Here is a 23,649-nt window from a genome sequence, read left to right as displayed (position 1 = left end):
ATTTTATGATAAGGATGCCACCTGTTTGGCTCCATGGAAGCCCTTCTGAGAACTTTGCACTGCATGGAGGCCCCAGGGCAGACCTAGAACATACTGGAGGTATTCTACATCATAGAGTGACTTAGGAAAATCTGGGGATCCACCAGAATGAGCTACTGTCCATGGCCTTGGAAGAAGAGGTCTGGTCTGACCTACTTGGCGCACTGTCACCGAGACCTTCACCAGAGAAACGCCATGAAGGTGATGATTTATATGCAGTTTGCATATATTGTGCACCCACAAAGGGGAAATGAAATCCAAAGTGCTACCTGAGAAATTTCATTTCTAAGCATTGTAAACAATTTCCACCTGAATGGGCTTTTTATACCTACATGAAAACATGCAAAGAAACATCTCTGTAATAAGAAAAGTTTTTCTCAGATCTGCTCAGCAAAAGGAAAGCTGTCCTTTATGTGTTAGACTTCAAAGAGTAACAACATAGTAGCTGACATTGACAAAAATTTATCTGAAACAACCTAATGATCCAAGAATCTGATATGACCTCTTTCTTACTGGGGTCTAATTACACCCCCACAATACACTAGCCTGCAGCCACTAGACTGTGCAAAAGCCTAAGCATGATTATGTAAACATCCTGATCAAGGACAGATTTACCTACAAACTACAAAGAGTTGAAATCAAAAAATGTTTCTTTTTAAAAATCCAAATCTTGGTTTAAAACAACAGATAGTGATGTAAAAGCCGCAGAGGAGCACAACATGGTGAGGAAGCCTTGCTCTTATGATGTGTAATTTCTTTGGGGCAAACTGGGGTTATACACTGTACACTATGTATACACTATACATTTTTTGATTTCAACTGGAGGTCACAATAAATTTTGCGCAGGAATCTTACATCATTTACTTGTATTCCAAGAACTTGAATTGCAAGGCAATACAATTTTTTATATATATTTGTCAGGAGCTAGCTGTACAACGTGTAACCGAGGGTAGGTGCTTATGTTCTGTATTATTTCCATACTACCACCTCCACCCCCCGCAGTTCCGAGCTAGAGGGATAGAGGGACCAAGTTGCTTTGGTCTGCTTTCTGTCACTTTATGTGAGATGAACTTCCCAGTGTTACTGTCCAGCTCTTCCTGAATTTCTATGCATCAGCTTTTCCACAACCCACCAGAAAGGAGAGCATAGCTGCACACAAGCATATCTCTAAGACAGCTACAAAGTTAAATGTGTCACAACTGTGTCTTCATTGGTGCACGGTTTTGAGGACACTATTACCCTTAAATTGTTAAAAAGTAAGCATCAAGTAATCAAAAACCAAAAAATGCTATTTACATTGCTTTTATTTCGACTTTCAAATGAATACCAACTGCTAGCTAACTAATTAACTAGCATGCTCATGTTGTTTTTTTATACTTACAGAGGTAGTTAATATCTAAAAACAGCTCCCATTCTATTCACCAAGCAAGGATTCTTTTGGTAATTAAACAAGTTTATCTATTATTTGTCTTTTTCCAGATTAAATAGTTGCTGTTTCCCATTCTTCCATCTTCCATACCAGCACAGGGTCCAAGTGAATGGGGAACAGGGAAGCAGGAGTGGGAGAAGAAGCATCGGGGAATAAGGGTCTTTAATAGGCAAACGGAGAGGGATACGAGGGAAGACCATTACAACAATACAATGACAGGACTATGGAAACATACTCTGACGTTGACTTAAATAGACTGAACTAATGAAAACAACTCGAAACAGCTGGTAAACACGGAGAATCCACACGAGGTTAACGAGGGGGGCGTGGCACACAGGAGAATTGGATGAGCAGGGTGTGACACCGGGGGCACAGGGCACAAAGCAGGAGAACACCTTGGATGGGATGTCAGTTCATTGCAGACCATACTGACTGTTCTTTTTATGCAGAACAGATTAAAACTTCTGAAGAATCAAAAGTAAAGGAGCACACATTCAAAAGCCAAAGACTCTAACCTTGTATAAGACGAAAAAATGGAATCGAAACACTTATGGGAGTTTTACTTGCACAAAAATGTTCTGAGGGCAGAAGGACAAATGATTGGTTCAGAGACATAGCCAATCAGACTGTAGAGGAGGTGGGTCCAAGCAACTAGAGGAGGCAGGACCATCCAATCAGATGTCTTGATCCTGCCTCCTCGATACCCACTCCTCGACAATCTGGTTATCTCTCTGAACCCATAATTTTTCCTTCTGCCCTCAGGACATTTTTGTGTAAGTAAAACTCCCACGAGCAATGGAAACAGAGTAAAAATCCATAAGCTTTCTTAAAAGGGGACTGCTGATATTGAATTACCACAGTGTTAACAGGTCCCGTTTGGGTGTGTGTACCAAGAATTATGAACATGTTTATTTAGGACTGGGATCCTCATTTACAGAATTTTTAATTTAAACCAAACATGCCGCAGACAAACCAGTTCCTTATGTATCAATGTATCAGTTCCTTATGTATCAAGTTATGTATCAATTAAGTATTGAGGCAATATCTTGGCTGAAAATTACTCACAGAACATGCTTATGCAATCACACTTTATGACTCTGCTCAGTAAATGTTTTACATATCACAATTTTTTTTCAACAGATGCTTTTGTCCAAAGCAACATATAATTTAGGAATTGAGCACAGCATCAGGAACCTCCCTGGAGCCACTGGGGTTCAGGGCTTTGCTCAACAACGGTTTCACTCGGCTAGCCACGGGATTTGAAACAGCAACCTTCAGATAATGGGCACAAAATCCTAACCCACAGGGCCACAAGCCACCCCTTAGTACTACTCCGACTCCTGACGCATTGTAAATTCTCTTAAAGCTGGTGCCACATTTAACAACTTCACATTCATGTTACCTGTCAACCTGATCTGGGTAAATGCACAACACATCTCCCCGCCCAAGCAAACCTGAAAGCAGAAAGCATCCAGTTAGCGAGCAAAGGCTCGCCGGCATGGGGAGCGAGGCTGCAAGTCAGACAAGAGCAAGACGGCGACCATCGAGGTGGCTGTGGGTAAACATCACCCGCTAATGAGCTATTCCTCTTAGTGGCAAGGAAGTTTCCGAAAGACAAGCTCAAGGGATAGCAATGCCATTAGCAAGCTTTAAGCTCTTAATGCAGCTGTCATCTTTTTCAGATGCAAAGAATTCAGACTGTTTTTATTGCTACCTCCATAATATTTTAATGGAAGCAAGTTCAGTTCCGGTCCTGTATGAAAATGTCCATAATTTCATCACAACCACTTTTAAAGACATCTCACATTCTGAGGTTATGTACGTGTTTCCATGATTTGCTTCTCTTCTATTTTCTTAACATAACTAATTTTAATACTTTAATTAGAAAAAAAAATAATATTTCTGCTGTTTTTAATTATTTGATTACTTGATTATTTGAGACTTGTTGATGGCACTCAAATTTTGAAAGTGCTCTTTTTCATTTCAATAGTTCGCAAACTACTTACTGGTGCTTTGATTACTATATGCAAGTATTGTAGTTTTCAGCGCAAAAGTCAAGTCTGCCTTGAATCTAAGACTGAATCAGAATCAATGATTACTGAGTCACTTGTTTTCATATTCTAGTTCAGGTTAAAATTGACATACAGAAACAGCATTTCCATTCAATGTCTAATCTACCAACTAGTAAAAATTCAGTTTGTTTTGCATGTCCTTCTTTTTATAGAAACACGTTGCTTCATTTTTCATACATCATTGCGTAACTGAAGTAGATGGTTTGTGTTGTCAACCATGAAGAAAGGCAGTCGTTTCTGACAATGGTCTTTCCATTTCAGGTCTGTGAATCGTTGTCTAGCGGCTACAATACAGCCGAACTAATGATATTAAGTTTTCAGTCTGCAACCGTTTTCATTCGATTTCATGGTTTATGAACCATCCCAAAGACCTGAAACATATATAGTCAGCTCATGACGCTAATCGTTAATTATTAAATTTGTTTTGTGTTTCGTTAGGAAACGATATAGGCCTAGTTAACCTTTTGCTACAGATACTGACTATGGAACTAAACTTCACAGGCTCTTTCCCACGTATTAAAAAAACACGAGTTATAAATTACACTGAGGAATAAATCATTTTAATGTACAAGAGTCCCTTCTGCATAAGCGTGCATATTCGAGTCTCCTCTGCATCGGATACACTACGCTTTGATTTTTAAAAAATAAAAGGTCTGTATTTAGGCATTATTATAATTGGTCTACATTTTTTCGACTTTCAAAGTACTGTTTGTATTGTATTAAATTATCTACTGTCATTTACTTTAAACTGTAAGCCATCTTTCTGGCTGTATTTTTTCAGTGCTATGTGTACAGCTAGGATTCAATCCAATTATTTTTTGACTTATCATTATGTTATGTGATACTTCGGCAGTGTTTTTATAGTGCATTTATGTCAGACGTGCACACGTTTTCCTAGCACTGAAATATGCGTGTGCGGCTTACTGACTTAATTTTGGTAGTATACGTCCTGACCGCAGTATTCCTGTAGGGGGCGTAGTTCTCAGCGACGTACAAACGTGTAATTCATACATTTCATAGATATGACACGTTTTAGGGAGCATCAGGAAGATGCAGCGACCGATGTTATGGTTCACTGGGCGGTCCATTTCTGATAATGATCCATCGCTAGTTGGACTCACCCAAGATACTGATTGGATTTTGGCTTATGCCCCATTTGCAATCAAACACATTAGTTATGCACGTTATTATGATCAAGAGAGCAATAAGCTGCAAAGTAAAAAGACCAAACTAATTATTATAATTGCAATAGCAGCTGACACGTATGGTCAATGTTTCTTTTTCGTTTGTTGCTTTCTTTGAATAATCATATTTTTCTGATGCTGGATGAAAGTACAGCTGAGAAATAATGATGACGTACGTGTGTGTGTGTGTGTGTGTGTGTGTGTGTGTGTGGGGGTGTTTAGCTTGTTTGTGCAGGGGGCGTGGTACCGTTATTTAAACTCCCAAATTATTTTGAACACACGCACACAAAAAAAGATCGCAAGACTGGATTTTTAATTACCCGCACGTCATTTTCAACTCATATAACTTCAGACACGGGACCGAGGCACAGAAATAACAGAATATAAAAGAAATTAACTTCCCACCACAAATAAGCATAAAAATTGGACAGGTTAATAAAACTCAAGTTTACAATCCAGAAGTCCAATTTATTTTGTACAATAAAAAAGAAGGAAACAAAGCTATCTAGCAGCCCACAAATAATATACCAAGCAGCAAAAACGCATAAGGTTACTATAACAATAACTACTTGCGTAAATAAACGCTATAATAATAAAATAAAACTATCGGGTTGAGCTTTGATGTTGACGTTGCACACAGTACAGAGTCTTGTGAAGCGCAAGTCTGCAATCCAGGACGCCAACTTGACTGTCATCGTACGGGCTGTCAAGCTACCTATTTGTCTTTCTGCCATTTATTGATTTAAATGTTGAGATGAAATGTCCTGCAGACCTAAGGAGAAGGCAACACAGGCGTAACCCTCGGCGAATCAGCCTTACTCTTACTGTCAAGTTTTCAAGGCACGTTTAACTCGTCCCAGCAATTAAAAAATTAAAATATTCAATAACACTGATCCAAAGAAATGCAGACGAGATTAATAATGTCATTGGCGATATAATGGTACATAATGAATACCACCCATCAAGAGAAAAAGAAATACAGTTAGGTAATGGAAAGACATATATCCGCAGACGTATGCAATTAAGATATGAAAAACATCACTTATAAATTGAAAACGCGATAGCTTATTACTGTACTTCCCAAAACACTGATAGTTTTGGGTCCTGATGGTCTTGGCAAACACCCAGCAGCAAATAAAAACGGACATCGGCGTAACTCAAATACAAACACCGCCGCTAAGAACCAAAAAGTCATTTTCTTAAAAGAAAAAATATAAATGTTCGTAGTTACGTATGAGTAGTGAGACAATTAATGCAAAAACTAATTCAAAATAAAAACAAAAAGAAGAAAAAGACAAAGAAGAAAATTATAGGAAGAGGAAAATTACTCACCAAGCAAAATTTCAGAGAAAATAAAAATGCTGAAAGACCAATAAGATAGGAGTATAACGAGCAGAACACAGACGCTCCAGCGATGCAGAAGTCAGACTGACTCGGCTGATACGCACAAGCCCACTATGAGCGTGGAGCAAACCATTCTACCAAGAGTCGGGGGGAACCTTTCAGGAATTTACGCTCTTTTCTCTGGATGAACAAGTTCAGGCCCCGTAGTATAAGAAGGCTGGTAATTGGGGTGATTGTCTGATCGGAATCCTGTAAGAAAATTCATAACCCATATGCATTTTTGTGGGGTTAACAGAGGCTTTATCAGAGATTACACGCCTAGGGTAAATTATGTTTGCAATACCTGAGTGAAAAAGAAATGCAAGCTGGTGAACGTGTGAATTGTGTGAAAGAGTACCTTACATCTTTTGTGTGCTTTGTAAGTTCATTCGTTAGTTTCCTTGTATTGTCACTTTAAAATATTTTTTCGGTGTTTAGACGTGTATTGTATAGAAATCTTACCGTTAATACAAAGCTTCCTGTAAATTACCCCCAGCAGTTCAAACTAAATAATCTATCTGAAGCTAAGCATGTTTGGGCCTGTCCAGTTCTTGGATGGGAGACCAGCTAGGAAAGCTGGGTTGGTGTGGCCAACATATTAGCCCATCCTGTGGTCTGTGTGGATCCCAGTGCAGTGAGTGCACTGTGCTATAAAAAATGATGCTGCCCTTTGGATGAGATGTAAAATGGGTCCTGTCTGCTCTGCGGTCATAAAAGATCCCTGGGTATCCTTTGAAAGAGTAAGGGGGGGGGGTACCCTGATGTCCTGGCTAAAACTGCTCACTGTGGCCCTATCAAATCAAGCCTACTAATAATCCCCTATATGTAATTGGTCAATTCTCTCCAGCCCCTTCACCACCTTAGCTACTGTGTGGTGAGCATATGGGTGCAGAATGGCTGCCATTGCACCATCCAGGTGGGGGCTACACAGCGGCTCCCCATTGGTTCTGTAAAGTGCAATATAAATGTAACATTAAGGCATCTGAGGGAGGGGATGGTGTTTGATGAGTCATTAACAGTTTTAGCAGTTTCACGATGCCTGCCATTTACAAACTAATAAAATGGTAAATATTTATCAAACAGTACATCAAAATATACCACTTTCAGTAAAATATCTGTTTTGGGCATTACAGTTGCTCAAAATATTATATGAGGTTGATTAAAAGGTTTTTTTGATACGACTTCAAAGCTTTAATATATTTTACTTTTTGTTTATTGGACTCTGTCATTTGTAAAAATAAAACGTAGCTCCGGTTTAAACCAGGACATGTTCAGAGTTGACAGTCCACTCAATCATAACTGTTTGATATCAAGCATAATGTAATGTAGAATGTCTGTGGTTTGATGGTGTCCTGACAGTATCCACACTTTGGTTTTCAAACCAAAGGCCAGATTCACTAAACTAATCTGCAATGCTTTTAAGTAAAGAAAGTCAGTTACATTATGCAGACTTCCCACTGACTTACAGATTACTGAATCCTGCTGATTTCAGAGCACCTAAAAAAAAGATATCCTATTAAAACAGAATTGCAGGAAAGGAAAAGAGATTATGCACTTAAAATTGCTATGTAGAGGAACTATCTGAAAATGAAATAGGGTCAGAATTACTTTATAGGGAATTAAGCTCAAGAAGTGAGATGAAATTTAATTAAAGGTACAAAAAACGATGGAGGAAATGAGGTTGGTTTGCAGGACTTTGTCATCTGAAGCTTCTAATCCATGTGGGAAACATCGGCATGACGGCTCTGTGGTACAGAAAGACATCCCCCACTATCAACTTGAAATCCTCATTCAAAACAAGACCTGCAATCACACATTTATTTACCGTAATGTGGGACCAGACAAAAAGTGCAGTTTTCATTTTAATCAACCACCTGTGGACTGCCTGTTAGGACTGAATGTCTCCTTGGCGCTGGAACAACAGGAAGGATCATTTACTGGCTAGTGGTGGAGTTGATGTGCTGCTTTTTACGAATGGCAGCCAGCCTGTGGGGAAAAAAAAAACAACATGTGGACTGAATGCCCTCAAAAAGTAACCAATTTAAAGTACAATCTACTGTGCTTTTCTGTTTGGGTGCCATGCTCAATTTATATGCTTATTGCCTACAACAAAGTTATGTAAAAAATGTACACAGAACATTTGGAAGTGGCCTTAATCACTATTTAGAAGAACTACAAAATAGTATTTCACATAATAAGAAGCCATAAGGTTGTCTTAGTATTCCCGTACTCATTTTAAATATAATTAAATAAATTGACATCCTGTCTGTGGCGTACCCTTGGTTTGTACCCCATACTGCCTCAGATAGGCTTCTGCCCCCCCCCCCGAACCATGACCAAGATATGCTGTTACAAGATGGTTGGATGGATGGATGGATAATGAAATATAACTAAATTGACTTGATAAGAGGCTGGAAGATTAATGGATTATTAATTATAAAAATATAATGAATAAAGACATTACCACTGTTATAGCACTGTTATACATGCTTCCTTGATTAGATAGATAACATCATATTGGGGTTTCAAATTGAAGGGATCATTCAATTTGTTAAGTTATTTCAAGTCTGGAAGCAGGAGTTTGCAAGGGAAATACATTTTGAAGGTGGTAGACAGAGATGCATGTAATGTGAGACAAGATCTAAGAGAAGATAAATATGCATCAGAATCTCAGTAGAGTTAGAAACATGGTTTGTAGATTTAAGATGCAGTTGAAAGATCGTGTCCTTCAAGCACATGACAGATGTAGATCCTCAATAATAGTGATCTCACACCCTAAGATCTCACTCAGCGAGGCTATAGACATCCTTGCCAGATGAGCGTGTCAAGTGTAGTTTCACCGTGCTTGAGTTGATATTCTATGAAGGCCAAGGAGATGCTAGTCAATTACCAAAAAACCTCTTCATTGCCTGGAGAAGCAAGAAGTGGTGGCAAAGCCACCAAGAAAGGCCCAGTGTGGAACTGGGCTTACTGGGTTTTCAACAAGTGGACTTAAACACAAAAGAGACCAAAGCACTTCACTGGCTGACAAACACAGGTGCTTTTCAAAATCATACCAAAGTATGGGTTCATGCAATAGGTGTTTGAAGAACCCCAAGAAAGATTCATTTCTTTTTCAATGGTCTCTCTCTCCCAAACACAAAGAACAAAGTTTCTCCCCACAGGTTACAAGACTCAATCCCCGGTCTCATTTTGCTGGCGTTAAACAATATGATTGTTAAGTGGTCAATAAAGCAGAGGGTGAAATCAATATAACAGCACCCATCTGCTCACATTAATCATATACAAACCGTAGACACTATAACAAATTAACACTGTCAATATCAATCAGGGCCTGTTAAGTGACACGTTTTGTTTTTATGCAGCTGTTCATTAAATAGCTAGTCTTCAGTTGTTGATTGATGTCATTCAAATGTGGATATCATTTAAACACGCAGTCGAGAAGGAGAATGCAGAAACTGTGACCTTGAACGGCAATATGCAGTATCCACTGCATGTTGCATTATTAAAGTAGGGTCTTTTGACTTTGGAGCTGTCATATTTTTGAACAGGACTGGCATCCTGTCCAGTGTGTCCCCTGTCTTGTGATGTGTGATTCCTGGGATTGACTCCAGGTTTTCTGCAAAGTATGCAGATAAGCGTTTTTGGAAAACAGATGGCTGTAAACTTTGTTTAAATATGTATTCTATAATGGTTATGTCACGTTATCTCATATGCACCAGAACAGGCAGCAAGATGACTTATTTGCCAAATATAGACCTCAATCACACCTCTGACTGATGCCATTAAACAAAAGCCAGAACAGAGGTATTGAATTACCCATCCTCTGCAAAGAGCGCAACAGAATTCAAAAGCATCAGTCGCCCTGCTGGGGCAGAATTCCCCAGGTGCTACAGAACACAATTTAATTAGCACCTTATTACAGGCTACAACACCTACCCAGTCAATGAACACGACTACCCTGCAAAGCAACTGAGAGCTGGGAAAATTATCACACGAAGACACACTCCTGTGCTATTGTGCATCAAGACTGCCCTGACAACCGTGAAAAACGGTTTGTGTTAAATCCAGGGGTGGAGCTGGAGAGGAGTCGCTAGTCTTGTGAGATACGATTTTGAGAGTAGGCATGGGTTTGAAGACATATTACGGGATATATTATGTGTCTCAGAAAGCCAACAGAGCACTGTTATACCACTTTGGGTACATGGGTCACCTGGGACAACTCGTTATGTCTCATGTTTATCTTATGTACCTGCTGATATATATTTATATTTCTCATCAATTCATCTCTCTTTTTTTCCTCCCTCTGCTGGGTATCAAAAAGTCAAGTGCATGTTTGTGGAATTGGAGGCAAACAGCGAGGCTGATGAGAGCCAATCGATATGAATGCACATCGAGTCATTGTTTCACACTGCACAGTCCCACAAGAGCCACAGAGCTCCTGCATCTGTTGGTCTGTCAGCCACGTCCCATCAGTTAAAACATACTTTTACTTTACTTTAGGAATGATCATAGTGATGCCTGTTAAATGATATTTTTTCAGTAAACATTGTCAAACAGAAAAAATATGTTAGAAAGGCAGCTCTCTGAAAGGAATTAGTACTTGCTAAAGAGAGGACAAGGCAAACATTTTCTTGTTTGCTTGACATATTTAAAAGCCATGTGCAATTTCTCTGCTTATGAAGCACACAAAACTAAAACTGTCAAATTTATATAAAAATTGCTGACTTTATATACAAAAAAAATAATTTGCTTTAAAAACAGGTACACAGACAGCACATGAGAGATGTCAAGCCTTTCATCTGGAGACCTGCATTTATCTAAGAGAAGTGCAACTGATTATAGGCTACTGCCTCTGCAAGACGCTGGAAACGTCTCGTGAAAGTTAGAACCTCTTACAAGCCTAACATTGACGACACAATTAGACGATTAGAGAAGTGCTTCATTGCTGTGAGGAATAATCCTTCACACCGGTAATCGTGGATGAAGACAGGGCTCTGATGTCCATCGATGCATTAGCACCCTCATGAATTTTTACTAGAACTGAAAAAACCATACACATATATGGATTTGCACAGGTAATCCAGTGTTGCCAACTTTGGTCATGCAGCTGGCAGGTATGAGATTTTCAATTCGAGAAAAGTCTACACACATGCACACACATTTACATGCATGTAACGGTTTTATCACCTTGGAAATAGTCTGTAGGGCTTGCAAACTACCTCAGCTTCTGATGTAGCCAATTTTAGGTTTATAATGGAATAATACAGATTTGCCGTAAAATCTTTTGCGTGAGCGAGAGTCTAAAAGCATGAGCGTCACGCCAGATGCGTGAGAGTTGGCAACCCTGGTACCTCACGACTGTCCTATCCTCATAACCGATTGTCTCAGAGAGTCTTTAATGAGAAACTAGTTCCCCGTGTTAACGGCCTTATAAATAGATCCAGTTTTGCCGTGATCATATTTAAATGTTCACTCGACCCGTCAGGATCGGTAACGATAGCGTGCGCGGTTTTCTCATGTCTCTGCACATTACACTGCTACGGTAAAAAGCAGACTGCCTTCCTGCCACTGATCTCCATTAGTGTTTATCTCCTCAAACTGCACACTCCATATAATGTTTTAATTAGCGCAGACGGCTCTTTCGTAATATTTAATTAAAGTCAATGGATGCGTAATTTCACGAATAAGCAATGACACATTGCGGAATAGCAAAGCTGTCATGCACGTAATGACCGCAATAAGCGCTTCTGATTCTGTGCGCAAGCCGGATACAGATTTGCCTCGAATTTTCCTCGGGCATTTAAGAAATCATACTTGTTGTTCCGCTGTGTCATTACAATCAGACTGTCTGCCTCGTCCCACAGATGAACCGTAAAATAAAGGAGGCTTTTGTAAAGAACGGAACGAGTGAAAGCAAAAAATAAAAAAATAAAAAAATAACTGAAGCATACAAAATAACACTCATCAAATTCTCAAATATGTCGGTGCGTAAAATATATATATACGTCACTAAAAAAGGTAAAATAAAGCATTTAAACAGTTTTTTAAGAAGAGGTTGGATCAGATGTAATTTAAACCAACCAAGAGAAAAGTACAAGAAAATTAAACTTTCCTTTGCAATTTTACAATATATACATCGTGTGTGTGTGTGTGTGTGTGTTTGCGCGTTTGGTCCCCACAATGTGATAAACACCTGTTTTTTTAACTCAATTTTATAAAAAATCTATGACAGCAAATCATAAAACTAAAAATGCCAAAACTCTTGCATTTTGTTTGGTTACTTATGGTTAATTAAGGTTAGGGCTGGGTGGGGGTTAAGGTTGTCATTGCTGGGATTAGGGTTTTGCCCATAGAAATGAATGTTCGGTCCCCAGAAACATGGGCATCGCCGCCATTAAATCTGAGGGGGACATGTCCCCGCCACATTTCATAATTTTTCGTTTGGAGCCCCACACATTTAACATAAAATGTTAGTTTAATGTCAATGTGTGTGTCCCCCCCCCACATTCAAAATGCTTCTGACACCCCTGCCCAGAAAAAGGTGAGTGTGTGTGTGTGTGTGTATGTGCGAGCGGGTTTACCTATCCTTATGGGGACATAATGTCCCCATAACATGATAAATATCCATTTTTTTTCCCTTATGGGGACCGGTTTCCTGCACGCATATGTGTGTGTGTGTGTGTACTAATGCATTTGTATAAGGGGTATATATACTTTCCCCAAGTTGTGCTAGTTTACTGCCACAGTCCAAAAACTGGTATTTTACAGGGTTACCAATTGCAATGGACTGGCATTCAGTCCAAAGTATCCCCTGTCCTGTGCTCAGAATAGCCTCCAGGCATATCCTTAGGCAGGTGGAAGGTCCATCCATCCATCCATCCATCCATCCATTCTCTATACCCACTTGTCCTATGTGGGATTGCTGGTTTCCTGCGCCTATCCCTGAAACCACAGATACTGTACAAGGCAGGGAATAACCCATCACAGCCACAATCGCAGAACACGCACACCAGGACTTTGGGGGCGACATGGAGAGGACATGCAAACGTGCCAGTCGCTGCACCACCACGCTGTGCCCCTCCAAGTGGAAGATGAATAAACTAAAAAGCTTTTTTGCTATTATGGTTCAAACGTATGAGTACTGAGAGAAGACCTGGAATGATAGTCGGATGTTGATTCATTGCCATTGGCTTCAGCGTACAAATAACGATTTTGCATCACAGACCAGGTCTTGCTTTGTGAGATACTTTGCCTTTTTCGTGGTCCATTACATTCAGGTTTATGAGAATTACTCCTATTGTGGGAGTAAAGAATGTATATGTATATATGCTTTAATTAAAAGTAACAGCAGTGAAGGATATCAGAAATGTGTACATTGTGTGAATCCTGTCAAAGGTGGCTGAAAGAAATGTATTCTGCTACTAATGAGTTTCTTGTAGTCTGTGAATTGTAATATGAAATGTACATTTTATGTTAACTTGTTTTTGTGTAAAGGAGTTGCCTTAGCCTAATCTGAAACAACAGCAAGGTCATGAGAAACTCGAAATGTTACCTTCTCAGGGGAGGAGTGTCCGGGTGTTTTGTAACTAGCCAATAGAAACTAGGCAAAACAACCAGGGAGGATCCTGGAGATGCACCCACCTGGAGAGAGCAGAAAAAAGCCTTTTGTTGTAAGTGCATATAAGAGACAGAGAACGCTTCTCTTTTTTGGAGATGCTTGATGACTTTGCTGGAAAGTGCTCCCTAGCAACTGCAGTATCGATTAATAATGAAGCTGAACCTCTCACTGGTTTAAACATCATTTCTTATAACTTCCACACCAGTCAGATGTAAATCTCAACCATGATAATCCATATAGTACAGGCAGCATGAGTTCCAGAATGTTCCACAGTGGGAAGCGTCATCGCTTCAAGAAGCTGTGCTGCCTGCATTAATCGGCCCCCACTTTGCTTGAAATGTTGTGAATAGTTTTACCATCCAGGTCAGCATTTTTCCCACTGGCACTGTCCCAGTGCCACCCCCCAAGCTTTGTTTATTATTATTGCATGCCTCCTTGCCACATTTATTTTTCAGGGTGCTTCTACCCCCCCCACTGACCTTGTACCCTGCACGGCAAGTGAGGACAGAGGAGTATTGCCAAAGACCAACAGGTTAATGTCACTCTCGTTAAAAATTTAATTAAGCCAGAAAAGGCTCTGGGTTGTTCTGTCTGCCCAGGGTGAGACATGCTGGGAAACAGTGTCATTTAATATGGGGGAAAACAAACAAGTAACCGTGCTTAAAATTAGCTTTGAGATGTAATAAAACATGGCCCCGCTCCTGCTGCTGCCCTGTCGACGTGTGAGCTCACAGGCAGGCCCAGGGTTCGGAGGCTGGCTCTCTCTGTGAGGCCTCATCATGAGAGCAGGCGTCGTGTCAGACTCTTCATTTGTCATAAGCAATTGTCCCTCCTTGACCCCTCAAAATACTCCCAATGCAACATTTTTGAACATCCACTAAAAATTTCAAGGTAGCTTTGGTGAGTTTGTTCCTGTTGAAGATGCCTTCATAGGTACCTTACAGTTTTTGTCTTACTCAGGCAAGAACATAGTGAAGATATGGAGAGTTTAACTGGTTCTGTCTTTTACATGAGAATATTTGATTAACTTCCTTTTTAAATAACCTTACGATGTGAGGGAGCTCATGTCACACCGTGGCAGCTGGTGTTTTTGTTAATTCATGTGCTCCATGAAATTTTCTGATCTGGACACCAACCCCCGCACTGCATGTTTCATGATTCTGTTGTTGACATGATTACCTTTTTCCAAACAGCACAGAAGTCCCCCCCCCCCCCCCCCCTGTTTTGTGGCCCTAGTTTCTAATCCTCATTTCTCCAGAAATCCTTGATGTCAAGAAAGGGTATTTATAGTGGGGTGGATGATGGCAACAATATGTCACTTGAACTGTATCAGCTGTGATTAACCAACCAGAAAAGACACAGGAACACAGGCATCCACCATCCGCGCTTATTCAGTCACTACAGGGTCACAGGGAGTCTAGAGACTATCCTGGGAAGCACGAGGTACAAGGCAGGGGACACCCTGCACAGGATGCCAGACCAATACCAGAGACAGACTGTGGGCGATCCAGAGACTGCACTTTGCCTAATCGCCGTGGAAACCTACATATACAAACATAGGCAGAGCCATAGGAAGTAATTCCTCCAATACAGACACTCTGGATGTGTGAGGCTTAAGTACTTCCCACAGAGCCACCATGCTTCTCCTAATCATATAATTTACTTAAAACCAAACAATTCATAATATAATGAAACCAAACAACTCATTGGAATGTCACAATTCGGAGGAATACCCCACAGTTAACATATTGCCGGATAGATTCACCTCTCTCACAGATTCAGGCTTGCTTACTGAGGCAAACTGACAGTGTAATTGTCTCAGCCCCCTGGTTGACTTATGGGCATTACTCAGACACTGCAGAGTTGTGTGTTCTATTGATCTGCACAAGCTACACTAATTGTCAAATAAAAGACAGCAAGTTGTATGTAGCAAGGAACAAGCACAGCAGGCAAGAGGCAACCATCGGAAATATGCCGTACAACGATCTGCAGTGACGCCACATTGCATCATGGGTAATCCATCTCAATGCTCTTCACTTCAAAGACAAAGCATGAGTCATCAGGTGTCCATTTGACTTACATTTTACAATTCACAGACAAAATTTTTACAATGAAAACTTTAATAAGCTATTATGCATTCTTATGAATATCAACTGAAGAATCTAGATGCAGGTATAATTGTCAATTGTCAAGCTGTGTTTACAAATTAGAAGAGCTAATAACACGGGCTTTGGGGGAGTCTGCAATCACTGTCTTCACAAAAACAGATTAAAACCAAGATTCCAGTTATCGAGCTCATTACCACAAGTAGTGGAAGTAGACAAGGAAATATCTTACTACCTGACGCAACGCAATGCTAATGTACGTGACTGAAGTGGAGATGAATCACAGTCTCCTCCAGAGTTGCATGCATTGACTGCAATGATCCCAGCCTATCTTTCCTTTAAATTATTTCTGATTATCTGAGCATTATTGTCGTAATAGGAAATAGCAGGAGTTGTAGATAAAGCCACATCTGGAGGTCCTTGTATTACAGTGTTGCCAGCCACGCGTGATGTCAGCAAAGCATCCTCTCTGGCAACAGCTGAATATGAGACCCAGATGCCTCTGCTAAAGGCATCAAAGGTACGAATACCCCAAGGCCACTATGGCCCATACAATGTCAAACAATAAAGTTTTACATCATTCATGATGGATGAGGGAATAGGTTCTGCTATTTTGTTTATCTCTAAATTAAAATCAAGGTTATACTTGCAGCTGCTAATTCCTCATAATTCCACCATAATTCACCATTCTCACTTCTGTCGGCCAATTACAGTGATTGAGAATGACAGGTCGGGCTTATTTACTGCGATTCTGTGATTGCGTTCTCTTTCACCTTGGGACCACCCCTCATGATTGATCCTGTCCATCTTTTATCTATTGTGGATAATTAAATGGTGGGTTTGGTCAAATACAGCTGCTCTTGTGGGAGCAATTGAGTGCAGATACCCTTGATCATATGAACTTGTTAAAATGCACTCAAGTTGGACCAATCCATTTTTTTTTTTAATGAAGGGGTTGTTTGATCCTGGCTTGTAAAGGTACTTTATTCCTAAGGGCAGAAGACAATATCAGCTTTGCCTAGTCGATTGCGTATTGTAAAAGGTGTAATTTATCAGCTGCTGTCGGGAAAAAGAATGAGGAGGAAGCTGACATTACGTGCACCAGCTATCGAAAGACATGAAAAACGAGAAATTGTCATTCTTCAAATGAGAGTCTGCTGTCTGTTATTATTTATCCAACTGGCCGTCTTTTGTCAGCCGTACACTTCTCATTTGCTCAATTTTAGGAATTTGATAAAGGAATAGTAAGTTTAATAAGTTTATATAATAATAAGTTTACATAAATAAGTTTTGAATAACTTTCATGATGGTTGTTGTGGCTCATTATTTAGCATTGCGACGTCGTTCATCTGGGGTTGTGGGCTCAAATCCCAAGCATGATTCTCTATTTGCTTATTCTACTGATATTTGTATGGGTTTCCTCCAGGTACTCCTGGTTCCTGTGGTGATTCGGTGTGTCTAAATTGCACATAGTGTGGGAGTTCTTCCCTGTGCCTCCATGTACTCTAGGATCACTCTGACCCTGTACTGAATAAGCGGGTAGAAGTATGGATGCATAAGAATGGTTCATCACAATGAGGTCTGAGCCTTAGTCACAGCCCATTTCAATTATTATAAAAGATAAATGCCCTGGAATTTTTAAAAATGGCACCCAGAGTAGAAAAAAAAATCATCCTGGATAAATAAAGCTCAGCATGTGATTTAAATGTAAAATTCTCAGTGGGTCTGCAGTGTGAACAAAAAGCAGGGTGCCTGAGAAACTTAAGCGACTTCCTCTATGCAGTAAATGACAGGTTTCATTACAGTTCGGTCCCTGTTTTTGCCTTGTGGGAACTGAGTACATCAAATGAAACGCCAGGTTTAAAACACAACATGCCTGTTAATCCACCTGAGCCCTGTTCTGTGTCATTAGCAAGGCGGCGTGTGATCACTTTGAGGGGAATAGGCAGGTGAACCTCAGGCAAGGAAACGTTTTTTTTTTTTACGCTTCGTGTTTCATTTTTGCAAAGCATGCAGTCAGTCAGGGGGAAAATAAATATATAACAATGCCACTCAGTTCTGAGCTACGATGGAAAAATCCATTGAATTGTCAACAGCTTGAGTGAAAAAATAACAGGTAATAATAATAGTGCTGATTTATCGAATTTGCAGATTTTGTTACAATAGTGACATAACAAAACTTCTGTATTTTAGAATAAAGAAAAAAGTTAATTACTGGTAACTGTGGGAAAGGGATCATGTGTGTCACTGGAGGAAGAATCAGGTGACCATGGCTATTGGTGATATTCACTCCACTTTCATGAGTTCAGGAGTTAAAAGATATGAACTGATATCTGTTTCCTGCTGCCCCCCCCCCCTCCTCCACACACACACACATACACTCACACTTGTATTTAATGGGAATTGTACTCTGAAGCAAATTAAGCTATGAAAAGAAAAGGCTTTTTAGCAGGTTTGTAAACCTGCATTGTAAACTAGTGAGTAAGCGACAGCTTTTGATGAAATATCACATTGAGCCACTTCGTTGTGCTAAATGTTCTTTCATCACTGACAGCGGTCTGGCGGCGGAGATCTGATGCAAAGCTGAGGGATCTGCACGTGTTACTTTGCCCAGTGTGATGCCTACGTTCCAACCCGCTCACACCCAGCGGTTCCTCCTCATTCCATTGGGGGAACTGGCCAGTTCCAGGCCGGTGCAGGCACAAAGGAGCAACGAGCGAATCATTAAATTCCCTTGTATAAAAAAAAAAAGTGGGAAACCACTGCAATACGTGTTACCGCGTCTCCCCTGCACTGCTCTGGCAGACGCACCGGCTTCTCCAGCTGTCGTGCAGTGGGCGCTTAAGCCCCGTAAAGCTGGTTATTTTTCATTCTCTCTCTCGCGCCGCAGCCTTCCTGAGAGCCCTTGCATAAAGCCCTACATACTGGGTAGGATTGGGGCAGGCTTAGAAGCTGCCATTGTGCAGTGGGGGGGGGGGGCTGCTTTATGATCAGAGGGACCCGTCAGGCCCCCGTCTTCTGTGGAAGCTCGGCTGACTGAAGAACTAATGAACTCAACTCCATGACAGAAGACCAGCTTCCAGAACCTACTTCGGCCCTGAGGCGCCTCACCAATACCGGCTGAAAGAAAGTCGCCGGACGATGGCCTATCAGATTCAGAGACAAAAACAGGCTGTCCAAGGCAATCAACAGATTACGCCACACAAGGGAATCAATAGGCACAGTCATGTGATTCTAAGAGAACATACATCACATTCGAAAGACACAGTTAGACGGAGTAGCACTACATTAGTGTCTTTGGGCCGGTTGGCAAACAGAGCCAAGCGTCAAGGGGATGTGGCAATTAACGGCGTGTTTGTCTGGGGACCCATTTGACAATTAAGCAATTAAGCTACAATTAAGGGGAATAAAAGTACCATTTCAGAGGGTAAGAAAGCAGAGAGAAGGGATGGAACGGATTTCATCTAGTGCAAGGCCTAAAGGTGAAACACACCACTAGCAACAGGTGAAGGCAAACAGTATTGACAATTTCAGTCACCAAACTCTCATGCATGGTACCCTCCCGAGAGGACGGAGGCCCCGCGTCCGTCATGCCATGCTCGTCTGATCCTCCTGTGTGCCATGCCCCCTCGCCACCTTGTGTGGAATTCCCTTGTTACCAGCTGTTTCTCGTTGTTGATAATTAGTCCTGTGTATTTAAGTCCGCGTTAGAGTATGTTTCCCCAGTCCGGTCATTGACGTTATTTGTGGTGTAGTTGTCTTCTGATCGTGTCCTGCCTTTGATTAAACCCCGTATTTGCCCGACACTTGGAGTCCTGTCCCTGCTTCCCTCGCTCTGTGCCCCGGCTTTACATAACAGCGTCTCACATGTAATAAGGAACCAATCTAATAACAGCAGTAGTAAAAACTAAAGACCAGTAACAGTTCATTAGAAGCAACTGGAGGTGGTGAGTGGCTCAGTGGGCTAACTCTCTGTGCCTATGCTTAGAAGACTACCAGTTTCAGCCTCGGCCTTGAAAGAACATTCACATGACTGTGAGCCTTTGAGCAAGGCCCTTAACCCCCAGCTTCAGGGGTGCCACACATTGACTGACTCTGTGCTATGACCCCCCCCCACCCCAAGTTATGGAGAGCAAGATGGGGCCGGCAAAGAGAAGCATTCTAATATACTTGTGCAAAAGGCAAATAAAGAATATATCACTTTATAATTTGCAGTTCAGGGCAGACAGAAGAATGCAAGCCATTTAAAAGCATTAAAAAGCTCATTTCAAGCTATCAAACAAACACTGGCGTGACAAAGTAACTGGGCAGATGTGCTTGTCGTACATTCAGAAATATATTTCTTGCAGGGGCGAAAAATCACTTTCAAGGTTGGTACAATAAGGTTATTATCTCCATAGCTACTGTTATTAAACCCAGTGAGGAAAAAAACCCCAGCAAACACTGATGGGAGTTTGGATGTAGTGGGGACTGGGAGTGAAGGACCTGTGATCCTATTTGCCAAGTGTGTAGTGATTTCTTAGAGCGGTGGAGAAAATCTGGAGAAAGACACATTAAACCAATAATAAGCAAACCGTCAAACAAAAATACCAAATGACTATAAACAGCTCTCAGCATTACAGTCCATCCTTGCGAATTCAGCCATAACTCAACTCTCTGTGCCCTGAGGCGCAACAGGGACTTATTAAACTGAAGCCCCACCCACTTAAAATCTACCCTATCAATCTATTACAAAAAAAGATAATAACACAAGTCATCAATTCAAAGACAATGTTTACCCAATCAAACAAACAATTAGAAATAATTCATAAATATCAAGATACAGGTACTGCTTGTAACAAGACTGGGTTCATTAGGAAGACAGCTGAAATTTGTCAGGTGGAGAGCTTCTAACAGCATCGTAAAAGTCATCTAAATGACTTTGCTTTTCATTTAACGTAAAATAACGATATCTGCGTGCTCTGAATAGCACTTCTGCTGCCATCGCCCCAATTTGACAGTCACCTATCGTGCTCCAGGTTCACGTTCCCCTCCTTTGTTAGCTGGCACTCTTGAACCATCAGATCATAACAAATGCAAATTAATGGATTGTTGACGGAATATTATATTAATGAGTGCATCATGACTGGTGATATACTTTATGTTTTCCCAGCTCAGAGCTCAGAACACATTTTAGGATGTGCTCAAATTGTGGGACGGAGCTCCACCAAGTCTGTAGCAGGTACTTTGACAGGCTTCGGAGAAGTACTAGAGCTTAAAGGGTTCTCTTAACTGAAAGGGTTTAATCACTGTAAACAAAACATAAATCTCTTTAAGAAAATCATGCGACCATAACTGAAACAGATACCAAACTGACAAGTAGCCAATAGAATTTTTTTATACTAAGAACCAATCTATGACAAGCAATTCGTGACTAAGTGACACGCATCTACAACTTAATTGGTGACCACTTCAACAACATTTACTACCAATTTGCAAAGGGACAGCAATTACCAATAGTTTTTGAATGTCAGTTAAGGGTCACTGGTATCAAACGTACTTAATCTATACATTCTCATCTATAAAGTCTACATTTTAAAATCATTAATAGGATTCACTGTCAGAAATTGTGACAGGTAAAATTACCTTCAAATTAAAATCGGATAAGTATTTTAAAATAGATGGTAAAGATCTATAACTATCTGGAAATCTTTAAAAGCTTATACACATTATGTACTTCCACACCACATGATGTACGTGCCTCCAGCAGAGCAAACACACAGCTCGCTCAGTAGGCTTCGTCCTTGCAGCTCACCCCTGCTCACTCTTCATTAGCCCTGCTGGCTTATTTATATGAGCTCTGCAGTACTCAGTCTAACAAGAGCCAGCTGAATGTCATTAAGTGGCAGCTCAGGGCTACACAGGACTGCTAGTGATAAGGCATCAAAATCACAATAAACCCAAGGCTCTATGTCCAGCCCACCTCTCAGCACCTCACGCAGACTCTTGGGGTCATTTGCATTTTCCGAGAAGAAGAATTATTAGCCTATTCTACTGTCCGGCATGCCTTTTGAAAAATAATAATCTTGTGCATTTAAAGATTTGGTTCTTTAATTTTATGATGGGTAAATATGTTTCCCATGCAAACTTCTTGAAGGAAACATTCTGCCTCGGTGTAGTGTTTGTATCTTCAGAGATTATTATAATCCTGTTACACAAATCTGTGTCCGGATGAGCTTTGAACATACTTCAATTTCCGAAATCTCGGTTGAGCACAATAATAAATGCGACAAGATTGCAAATGCATTTGCGGCGGCATCTTCGATGGCCATTCCCTATAATGGTGCCGGCGATCTGGAGTCCGTCTCAGGGGGCAGGGGGGCATGAGACTGGATGGTATGGTAGTGCTTGTAAATACATTATGGTGCAATTATAAAAAATGACTATCATCACCACCGCGCACCCCAGGATAATGCATCAGTCCTTGTCAATCTAACATAAGCCTGTGCCATTGTTCTGATACTGGCAAATGCATTATGATGTCGTCAGGTGTTTTTAATCTCTCTTTTTGATGTTTTTTTTTGTTTTTTCTTTGCTTGTGCTTCTTGTCTCTTGGCTTTGTATTTCGGCAGGTAACAGCGGGACACGCAGCCCCCCCCCCCCTTGCCCCCGCTGCCCTCCCATCCCGGGCCTCAAACGCACAACAAACCGAAACCAGATTGAAGCAGACAGACAGCAGGAGCCGCTAAGTGGCCCTTAATTAGCATCTGTGAGACGTCACCCCGCAGCCGGCGAATGCCTCCTGCCAAAACGCATTTGCATCGGCCCGGTAATGAGCAGATTAGACCGGCTCGTGTTCAAACCACAGCTAAGAGCTTCGTAGTGGACCTGCGCAATGGAGGGGATGGCGGCACCCCCCTTAAACGAGGCAGCTGATGGAGAGAGTGCCCACCTCTTCTCCCCACCTCAGTTTAATTGGTGATTTCTCATCGTTATGGCTTTTAAATTACTCCATGCAAAAGACTTGGTGTCTGTAATTGGAGATGCCTGCTGTGCTCACCTTTTCTTCAAGAGTGTCTCCCTCACCTCAAGTTCATGAAGAACGATCCTCACACAACTGCTGGGGATGGGGGGTGGGGGTTGTGTGCAGCGAGTCATGTCGTATATCACCTCCACGGTCCCTGGCTGTCACATTACTGCACATCTGTGCCGATGTCATGAGCGGCTTTGCGGCTCCAGCCCTGAAGGTTCACGGCATTTTCAAAAAAGTGTGTGATTCATCTGCACCTGGTACCTGCAGCTTCAGAAAAAAAAATGAAACACACACACACACACACGTGCACACGTCTGCGTGACATTGCGGCTGAGGGGCTGCCCCGGATCAGCCAGGTTTACCAATCTACTCTGAAGAGTCTTTTTCTGCCAACGATTGGCGTGACTTTGTATTTTCACGTCAGCAGGCAATTAAGTGGGAGTACAAATGCATTGGGAAACGGTTACGAATCACGTGTCGATACTAATGTTTTATTAATTAGTCAAAATTAGCTTGTCTGTTGTCTGTGTGCTGAAGATGTAGTTCCAATCTTGTCTGAGCATCAGTTGACACTGTGAGTGCTCCTCCTCTTTACAAAGCTTTATCGATCTATCAGGCCTACATTGATGAGGCTTGACTTTGTCACTGGAAAACAGAAGAGGTTTTTTTACTTGAACTACTTTGCCTGGCAGTGAATCTATTTATTATTTTGCAAAAAAAGGTCATTACAATAGTGAAACCAGGAACCAAGTGAGTTAATTTTCGAATTGAACAATTTGTATTAAGATAAGGTGTCAATAGGTG

General features: G+C 41.1%; 1 protein-coding gene and 1 long non-coding RNA gene across 3 annotated transcripts in view; both read right to left on the bottom strand.

The window, feature by feature from the left end:
• The window catches only part of raly (RALY heterogeneous nuclear ribonucleoprotein), a 62,582-nt gene extending 56,421 nt beyond the window's left edge, over nucleotides 1–6,161 (bottom strand). For both annotated transcript variants that reach the window (XM_072715459.1, XM_023795505.2), the window contains exon 1: nucleotides 6,057–6,161. The gene's annotated coding sequence lies outside the window, so the exon portion shown is untranslated. The remainder of the gene's footprint in view (nucleotides 1–6,056) is intronic.
• Nucleotides 6,162–7,731: 1,570 nt separating this feature from the next.
• Nucleotides 7,732–21,630, bottom strand: LOC111835218 (uncharacterized). The gene is made up of 4 exons (XR_002836190.2): nucleotides 21,574–21,630; nucleotides 13,663–13,751; nucleotides 7,933–8,093; nucleotides 7,732–7,852 (listed from the first exon to the last, which is right to left on the bottom strand). It is a non-coding gene; the product is annotated as an uncharacterized lncRNA (long non-coding RNA).
• Between the last annotated feature and the right edge of the window lie 2,019 nt (nucleotides 21,631–23,649).

The sequence above is a fragment of the Paramormyrops kingsleyae genome, chromosome 8 (assembly GCF_048594095.1).
Source record: "Paramormyrops kingsleyae isolate MSU_618 chromosome 8, PKINGS_0.4, whole genome shotgun sequence".
Taxonomy (NCBI): domain Eukaryota; kingdom Metazoa; phylum Chordata; class Actinopteri; order Osteoglossiformes; family Mormyridae; genus Paramormyrops; species Paramormyrops kingsleyae.
Note: the sequence above shows the minus strand (reverse complement) of the source record. Positions and strands in the feature narration are given on the sequence as shown.